Source organism: Ptychodera flava, chromosome 10, assembly GCF_041260155.1.
Source record: "Ptychodera flava strain L36383 chromosome 10, AS_Pfla_20210202, whole genome shotgun sequence".
Taxonomy (NCBI): Eukaryota; Metazoa; Hemichordata; class Enteropneusta; family Ptychoderidae; genus Ptychodera; species Ptychodera flava.
Window position 1 is genome coordinate 83,108 of NC_091937.1, and position 9,015 is coordinate 92,122.

A 9,015-nucleotide genomic window follows, 5' to 3' on the forward strand; every position below is an offset into this window, starting at 1 on the left:
AATAAACTTGCTTGTGCACGGTAATCAGCTACCCATTAGCAGGTCATTTGTACACAGCGGTTGGTTCAAATAGGGTATCCGATAGCGTATCGGCCGGTGTGAAAGCGTATCGGCTGGTGTGAAAGCATATCGGCCAAAATTAAAGCGTATCGGCCCCAATACGCTAAAACCCTCAGGGGAGAACACTGCTTATTTATTGACATAAACATATATTTTAGGTAAAAGGTCATCGAGGTCACATGACATTTGGTCAAAAAATTTCTCTCCTACAGTTATCCCTATATACGAAAAATCAGACATCCAGCTCTATTGGCTTGCTCAGAATGAGATATGTGCATAATTAATGAGGTACAGTATATGGTGTCATAAGGTGTCCCATCATACCATACATGAAGGGTGTAGCACTTGTGGTTACTGAGTTATGGAAAAATATGAAAATTTGAGGTCAAAGGTCACCGAGGTCATGTGACATTTCTTGTCAAAAAAATTGTATTGCAATCTAAGTTATCCCTATATACCAAAAATCAGACCTCTAGCTCTATTGGCTCGCTCAAAATTAGATATGTGCATAATTAATGAGGTACAATATGTGGCATCATAGGGTGTCCCATCATACCATACATGAAGGGTGTAGCACTTGTGGTTACTTAGTTATGGATAAATATGTATATTTGAGGTCAAAGGTCACCGAGGTCACATGACATTTTGTCAAAATATCCGAGATATCTGCGTGAATGGATGGACTCACTGATGGACGAACAGACGGACATGACCCAATCTATAAGCCCACTGGACTTCATCCGTGGGGACTAAAAATTGTGTCACTGCATCCTTTTTGCAATATGAATACGATGAGAAACTAAATTTTTATTTTTCGTGGCCTTATACATGGGAGTCTATGGAGATCTGCCTTATACATGGGAGTCTATGGACGTGTAAACTAAAAATATGCAAATTTCACCACGATTTGCCCAAATTTTGGAAAGGTCACTCCTATGCACTTCCATACCAAGTTTTAAATCAATCGGACTTGTGGTTTCAGAGAAGATTTTTTGACCAAAAATGGGAGAAAATTACAAAAAAATTCATGAAAAATAGCAAGTCCAAGATACTGACCCAAGATGTGCACAATCATTTCAGGTCAGTCCAAAGTACTTACATGCTAATTTTTCATGTAATCTGCTCAGTGGTTATTGAGTTTTTTCAATTTTGACGGTTTTTACATTTTTCACTCAATTTGCATATTTTTGGCAATGACAACTTCATTTGAACAAAATCTCATCTACAGCCCATCATCCATGTACACACCAAATATCAAGATGAAATGTGCAGCTGTTTTGGAGTTTTTGATGTTGACGGACAGACATACAGACATACAGACACACAGACATACATACATACAGACAGTTCCCTAGCCTATAAGAATAGCTTCCATATACATATGGCTATGGGAGCTAAAAACTGATTTTTTGATCAACCTGAGGAACCTGTATACCAAATATCAAAGCTATCAGATTAGTTGTTTTTGAATACAAAATTTTTGACCGAAAATTAGGAAAATTGCTCCAAAATTACAAATATGAAAATTTCAATTCAATTTGTGTAAACTTGACTGAGGTCATCCTGAGGAACATGCATACCAACTTTCAAAGCAATCAGATGAGTGGTTTCAGAGAAAAACATTTTTTGACTAAAAACTGAAAAAATTACCCCAAAAATAGAAACATGCAAATTTCATCCAAAATTATAAACACCTAATTTAGAATACCTAAAGGGTTTTCGCTAAGCGCCGGCCACCGGCCAATTGGCCGGCTACTTGCACTGAACTGGCCGTCTACTTTTCCTCAAGCCATTACGATTATTTTGATTTTATACTCGTTCATGCCCATTGTAGGTAGATATTTGTCAATCCCTCGAGTAAAAAAGAGGTCAATTCGAAGTTGTTTCTAATGAAAAAATCGACGAACTTGCTGAGCAAATGGTCGTGACCGATCGAACATGGTCAAATATCCAGCGTTGCGTCACGTAACCTCAGTACGACGAAAGTACGTACGATGCTATGTACTCAACAGGACGCACGATGAGAAGGGGGCGTGACTATAGCGCATCCGGGACACACTTAGTAATTGTAATAATGACGTCAGCGTCAGCAGTCACACTTTCCAAACGGATTCCATTATGGCGTCGTCGGCTAAGCGGACACGTCTTCAGGGAAGTGGGGGTCCGCCGAAATGGCGGAAAATTGAAGAGTTCTTTTTAAAAGGTAAGCTTTAAGCTTCGTTTGGAAGTTATGGACCTCTTTAGAAAGAATTTAGACCCGAGTTTCACTAATTTTTGTCGAAATAATTCATCGTTGGTCAACTGTGTGCAACGTTCAAGACCAAACAATCAAGAGATGGACGTTCATGTACGTGGGTTCGTTCGCTACGTTTTGTCAATTTGTTGTACCTGAATTTTATTTTGAATGTAGACTGCTATGGAGTATTGTTTGTATTAAGATGACAAATTATTATTAATATGATTTCAGTCGACAAATAGCAATGCGCACAGTTTACGTCACAGGTTGAAACTTAACTGATGAGTGACGTCAGCGTACCCAGTTTCTGTGCGCCAGCTGATTGTAAACAACGGAGATTGATATTTCTTTTGTACAATTGTTTTTCAGGATAAGTTTTCAAATGACAGCGTAAGTAATAATACCTTTAAAATTCGGTGTGCCACGGTCTAATGGGATTGTTGTTTAAGTTGCACGTACCTAGTACTTAAATTTAAAACTGTAACACTGCTTTTTCTTTGTAATAACTTTACTTAAATCCTTACACTAGTCTCTTGCTGCCTATATTAACTCCTAAAGGTAACATACATGTTTTTGTGTGCTGATTTTACCTTACTTAGTTTGCTTCACCAATCACAGTTACACTTGCATCATTTTTTCCCACTGCCTATCAAAACTTTAAAGTAAATATGGGTAATTTGCTCCCTAGCTATTATTGTATGGGTAGACTAGTGGTGATCTTGATAATTATGTTAGCATTTCCAATGATTTGGATTCTTCATTTTCCTATTTTTTTTTTTATCTCAGATGGGGCATCGAGTTGTGACAAAACCGTTCAGCCAGACACTGGCATTGCATCATCATCATGTGAAGCCTCCTCATCTACATCTTCAGTGCCAAAGGACATGCAGGCTATGGCTACTCGTACAAGTGATCTTGAAAATACCAAAACACCAGATGAAGATAAAGTAAAGATGTCGTGTGACATGTAAGTTACAGCTATTGTGTGAAGTTTTGATTAATTATGATAGAATAGTGACATAATCATGAACTTTTCATTCTAAAATCACTAGACAGTAGTCACTTGAAACAACTTTTAAGTTTAGAAACAATTTCACTCTCAAGTTTAATCCTGATATATGTTTTGAAATGTTTTATTCAAGATGATTTCTATTTATTCAATGTATTCCTAATTCTTTTTTCTTTGTAGGAGTGCAACAAGCGGTGGATGTCCTTTTGCCCCTGAAGATGTCGTCAATATCATTGCTGAACTTTTTGCTGTAGACAGAGACACTAAAATCCATAACTATTTCATATGTAATAAAAACATGTGTAATACTGTCACACAATGTTGTAAATCTGTTCTAGGTAGCAAGAAGTTTCACCATGATAGGTTTATAACTGCCAAGTATTGGTGGTTGGTTTTCAAAGAGGATCAATCAGCTGAAAATTGTGGGATGTATTGTTTTATTTGTAAAAAACACCAGATGGCAAACCCCCAAAACAAAGTGAAAAATTCTGCAGTAAACCAAGTATCCGTTTCAAGTATGATGCGCTTAATACCCATGCAACTGTAGGAGTTCATGCAGCCGCAATGGAAAATGAACTCCTCCAGCATATGTCACCATTCCACCAGGAAAATGTCCAGAGAAAGGCTGTGCGAAATTCAGTCTATAATAAAGCGTTTTCCACTGCCTATTTCATCATGTCTAATTACATAGCTAATAGAGTATTTGTCCCATTGATAGAGTTTGCAGAAACTGTATTACATGTCCCAGACTTGAGATACTTTGACCACAAGTCGGTTGCATCATGTAGAGAAATACTTATCTTACTTGGCAAGACCCTGAAACAGAAAATTACTGACAGTGTTAGATGTCGTGACAGTTTTGGACTTATGACAGATGAAGTAACTGACATATCTGTCAGTCAACAGTTGGTAACATTCATTCAGTATTTTGATAAATCAAAGGGTTGCATGCAAACAAAATTTTTATCAAGTCAAGATATCCTTGTTGAATATAATTCAGCCAATGCCAATGCAATCTATTCTTTGCTAAAAAAAGAAATAGAATCTAATGATCTGTCAGTGAAAAGCTGTAAGGGGTTGTCAACAGATGGGGCGTCTGTCATGGTTGGCAGTAGAAGTGGTGTTGCAAGCAAATTTAAGTCTGACAATAATTTGATCATCAGTGTGCACTGTGTCTGCCACAGGTCGGCATTAGCTTGTACAGATAGCAACACAAACATAAAGTATGTGAAGGATGTGTCCACAGTACTTCGCCAGCTTTGGCAGTTCTTTGAAAATTCCCCCAAACGGTTATCAGCATACCTGAAAATGCAAGAAAAGCTGGCAAAAATAAAGTTAACTTCTGACAAGAGTCAGAAAATTGTCATGCACAGACTTAAAAAGGCTTGCAACACCAGGTGGTTGAGTTTTAATCTCGCTGTAGAGGCGACTTTGAGGGATTTTGAGGCATTGCTCCTCACCCTGAATGAGTTTGAAGACGATACACTTGCCTGTGGCCTACTAAAAAAAATCAGGTCAGTTAAATTTGTTGGCACATTGTATATATTGCAGTCTGTATTACCCATTTTGTCAGAGCTGTCTCTTGTTTTTCAAAGAGATCAGGTTAACTTCTCCCTCATTACAAGCATGGTTTCAGCAACTAAAGATAAACTGAAACAGATTCTCAGTGATAATGTGCCAATAAATAAGTTTGTGTGTGATATTGACTCATTCACAAATATATCCTCTGAGCTAGGTTTCCAGGGCAGCAGTAGACTTGATCTTGAAAGTCTGATGAGAAACTACATTGGTGCTCTGATAGAGAATATAGATAATAGGTTTGCTGAGTCATCTCCAGTGCTCACTGCACTGTCTGTCTTTGACCCATTGAGTATGCCAAGTAAAGACAATGAAACTTTCAGTTCATATGGGCAAGCACATATCAAAGTACTAGCTGATCATTTTTACCAAAATGAGGAAGTTGCTGTAAAAGAAAGCAAAACGCAGAAATTAGTGAATGAGTTTACACAACTAAAATACTACTATGTAGATTACATGAAGGCAAATATGCCTACTGATGTTGAGGAATGTAAAGGCACAGTAACACCAACTCAGTGGCTCTTGACTGAGTTAGTGAGATGTGATAGCTTAACCCCATTTTTCCCAGAGATAACTAAAATAGCTGAAGCTGCACTCTGTGTTCCTGTGAGTAATGCTTGGCCTGAAAGGGGTGCAAGCACTTTGAAAAATGTCAAAACTAGACTGAGAAGTAGACTGTCAAGTGAAATGTTAGAATCTATATTGCATGTCAGCATAAATGGCCCTCCAGTTGCCAGTGCTGAGGCAGAACAGATAATATCTCTAGCTGTAGAACAATGGGAACAAGCCAAAAGTAGAAGATACCGTACAAAGTACAGGTTCATGCACCATGTGTTGCAGTAGACAGTGAGTCTGTCTCAGCACTGGCTTCAGATGGGGCCATTCATGCTGATGCTTCAGTGCAGGTGGATATTGTTGAGACTGAGGAGGAACAAGTTTCAATACAGAATGAATATTAAAAGTTTCAGCTGCTTTAGGATTACCAGAGGAATACTGTTCCTCAGACCCTGACAGTGATTTTGAATTTGATTAATCCTCTTTTTCCCCAAGTTGTAGTTATTTCCATGTTTTGTCTATGGAGCTTGGTAGAAAGAGGATTAAATTGTAACTGTAATAACATCATGCTACTAAATAAAAGGTTGAAACACTGAAATGAGTTGGTGTGAAGAATGATTAATAATATAATGTTGGGTCAAAGGTCAACATGCCGTGTCCCCCCACCCCCGGTCCCCCACCCCCCGCCGCGCGCAATTGGCCCCCTACTTTGCAGCTATGGCCTTCTACTTCAAATTTTAGTGAAACCCCTGCCTAAAGGAACCCGCAAAAAAGGTTCAACCCAATCTAACCAATGGTTACAGAGTTTTAGCAATTTGCGGTGTTTTTTCTTTTTTCCCCTCATTTGCATATTTTTGACACTGACAAGTTCATTTGAACAAATTCACATCTCCATCCCTAGGTGCACCTGTACACCAAATACTAAGACAGTAGGTGCTGCGGTGTAGGTGTTTTTGATGTGGATGGACATACATGTACATACATACATACATAAATACATACAGACATGCAAATCGGATGCAAATGAACTGATTCAGCTTATACGATAACCTCACATTGGTATACCAAATGTGAGCTAAAAATTGCTAGCCCAGCCAGTTTCAACTGGCCTGCCTGTGACTTGTGGTTTCACTGCCTGCTCTCGAGCTGCAAAATGTGAGGGAAAAATTGCATCTGACATGAAGATTTTGTACCTAAATTTACGAAACTTGTGTACCAAAAACTATAGCAAAATACCACAGACTTTTTTCTCCTTGTCTTTGAAGATACGAATCAGTCATTTTTTTAGCGTAGAGCATGACCGTTTACACATGATATAACATTGCAGTACCTAATCTGATCACAATACTATGCTTTTGTGCTTTCCTACAACCACGGGAGCTCCATGTGAATTTCTCTGTGAATACCATAACCCTATGCATTGGAAGCATTCTGCTCCTTGATATCCATGTAATAATTGCAGAAATAAATGGAATTACAACAACAGCAACAACAACAAAGCACACACAAAGTAGCATGTCATGCGATCGAAGTGTCCGATGCGACGATGGTGGTTGACTCCCACATGCATGTGTTGTATTCAAAAGCATGGACGGTCATGATGAGGGCACTATTTGTTGAAAGGGGTTAGCAAATATCACGAACGTTTACAAACCCCATTACGTTTGATGAGATTACCTTACTGATGAAAGAAAGCAATATAGGGTAACCAAGTAATGGAGAATGGAAGTTCAAGTGAAGGTACTGCATGTAAAACCAAACTTATTTGCGGTATTGTTAATCCTCGGCCCCTCTCCCCTAATAGAAGAGTCCTTTTTTGATGTCATATCCGCCATAGCTGTATGCCAGTCCGATTGTCTCAACGTTGCGGTGTGATGGACAATTATTTTCATTCTTGACAAGAGAGATTTCACAGCACGATCCAGATGAATGACCCTTTTATTTGAGGCATTTCACTCATGACTACAACAAATTTCATTGCTATACTGTTTATTTTTATCTTTGAAGGGTCTGTGTTTTTGCGTGCTGCTACGGCCTAATCACAGTGCATACATGTACCACCTCAGTTTAATTTTTACGGAGCTTGACGTCAAATCGTATGGTTTGTTTGTCTTTTTTCCGAGATTAAATTCAAGCTGCAATTTCCAAGAAATTTGTCTTCTTCATCCCAGAATTGCATACGTTCTTTGAAATTGAACTTGGATGAGGAATTTCATGTCAGTAACATAGGCTCGGAAACGTCCGCCTCTGTGTTCACTTTGCTGCAGGCAATGCGTTTCTACATGTTGTTTGCTCCCGATCGACTTTGCTACTCTCCTCAGCTGTCTCTTACATTTCATACGCTAGCCCATCGGGCTAGTAGAGGGACCAAAAATTACTTGCCCAGCGGTAAATACTGCTAGCCCCTGAGTTCGGGGTAGTGAATTTGCTCACCCCTATAAAATATATACGTTCCTATTCTGGTGAACGGAGTATTCGGGTCGCTTCCAGCACCCAGAAGTAATACTGCGGAGGCGATCGTAGTTGAGTGATTGATCCGACGATATGTCCAAACAATTTTGACTTTCAAAAATTTTTCGCAAAATGAGTGTTTCATTCGCATTTTGCGACTGTGGTGAGCGCAAGCACGAACACTGTCAGTTCCGGTAAGTATAAAATTACAAAAAAAATCTTAAAAATACAAAATGAAAGATATCCAAGTAAAATTAACAGTTTCGCAAAGTTGTCCCAAACATTAAAATTCCGGATTTCAGCGCATCGCATCGGCGTGATTGCATTGCCGAAGCATTGTCTTTTACTTGTCTATTGTATCTGTTTGTTTGTTTGTTTGTTTGCTTGTTTACATATTTTATTTCTTCTGGTGAAAATGATTTTCCAAAGAAAAATTCAGTGTACATATTCACTTTGTCATCAGTTTACTATCTATCATACGATTTCTTGTTGTTGTTATTTAAAATCTGTCTTCAAAGTTAGAAGAAATCAATTATAGTCTTGTTTGCCTGTAAACACAAACAATTAATTTGCATACACAGAGACAACAGGGTTCCATATTATACATGGAGGGGTAACTATTGTGCAACACATGCACACAACTTTAGGGCGTATTTAACTGACTCTATATAGTTTGAACTGCCAGTATAATTATAATGAAGAGTTGAAGACAAAAACACATTTCACCGACGTTTTTATCGATTAATTTTGGTGTTTGACCCAACTTACATTAGTTTAATTCACGTATGTGTGTGTAACTATCTGTGGTTTATCGAGTCACGGACTCGTACTACCATACATACTAGTCAATCCATTTGCCAAGTTTGATCACGTATTTTGACAAGCATGCCACAAAATCAACCACGAAATGGAAATAAACCTAAGTATCGAGAAAAAAGTTTCATGTCAGGTTTATTTCATTTTAAACCAGATATGAACTGTAAATGCTCACGTGTTTCATTGTATGTTAAAGTTATGTGTAAATTTGAACCTTTGACAAATGTTTGCAACTTCATTGAAAGTATTATGATCAACATAATGAACAATATTCACCACAGATTAAACTCTATAGGTCATTAAGTATTCA

The 9,015-nt window shown here is 38.1% G+C and overlaps 1 long non-coding RNA gene across 1 annotated transcript; it reads left to right on the plus strand.

Annotated features, from left to right (window-relative positions):
* Positions 1–1,775: 1,775 nt before the first annotated feature.
* On the plus strand, positions 1,776–6,036 carry LOC139141686 (uncharacterized). Its single transcript, XR_011554218.1, has 4 exons — positions 1,776–2,263; positions 2,666–2,686; positions 3,083–3,263; positions 3,486–6,036. It is a non-coding gene; the product is annotated as an uncharacterized lncRNA (long non-coding RNA).
* Positions 6,037–9,015: the final 2,979 nt, after the last annotated feature.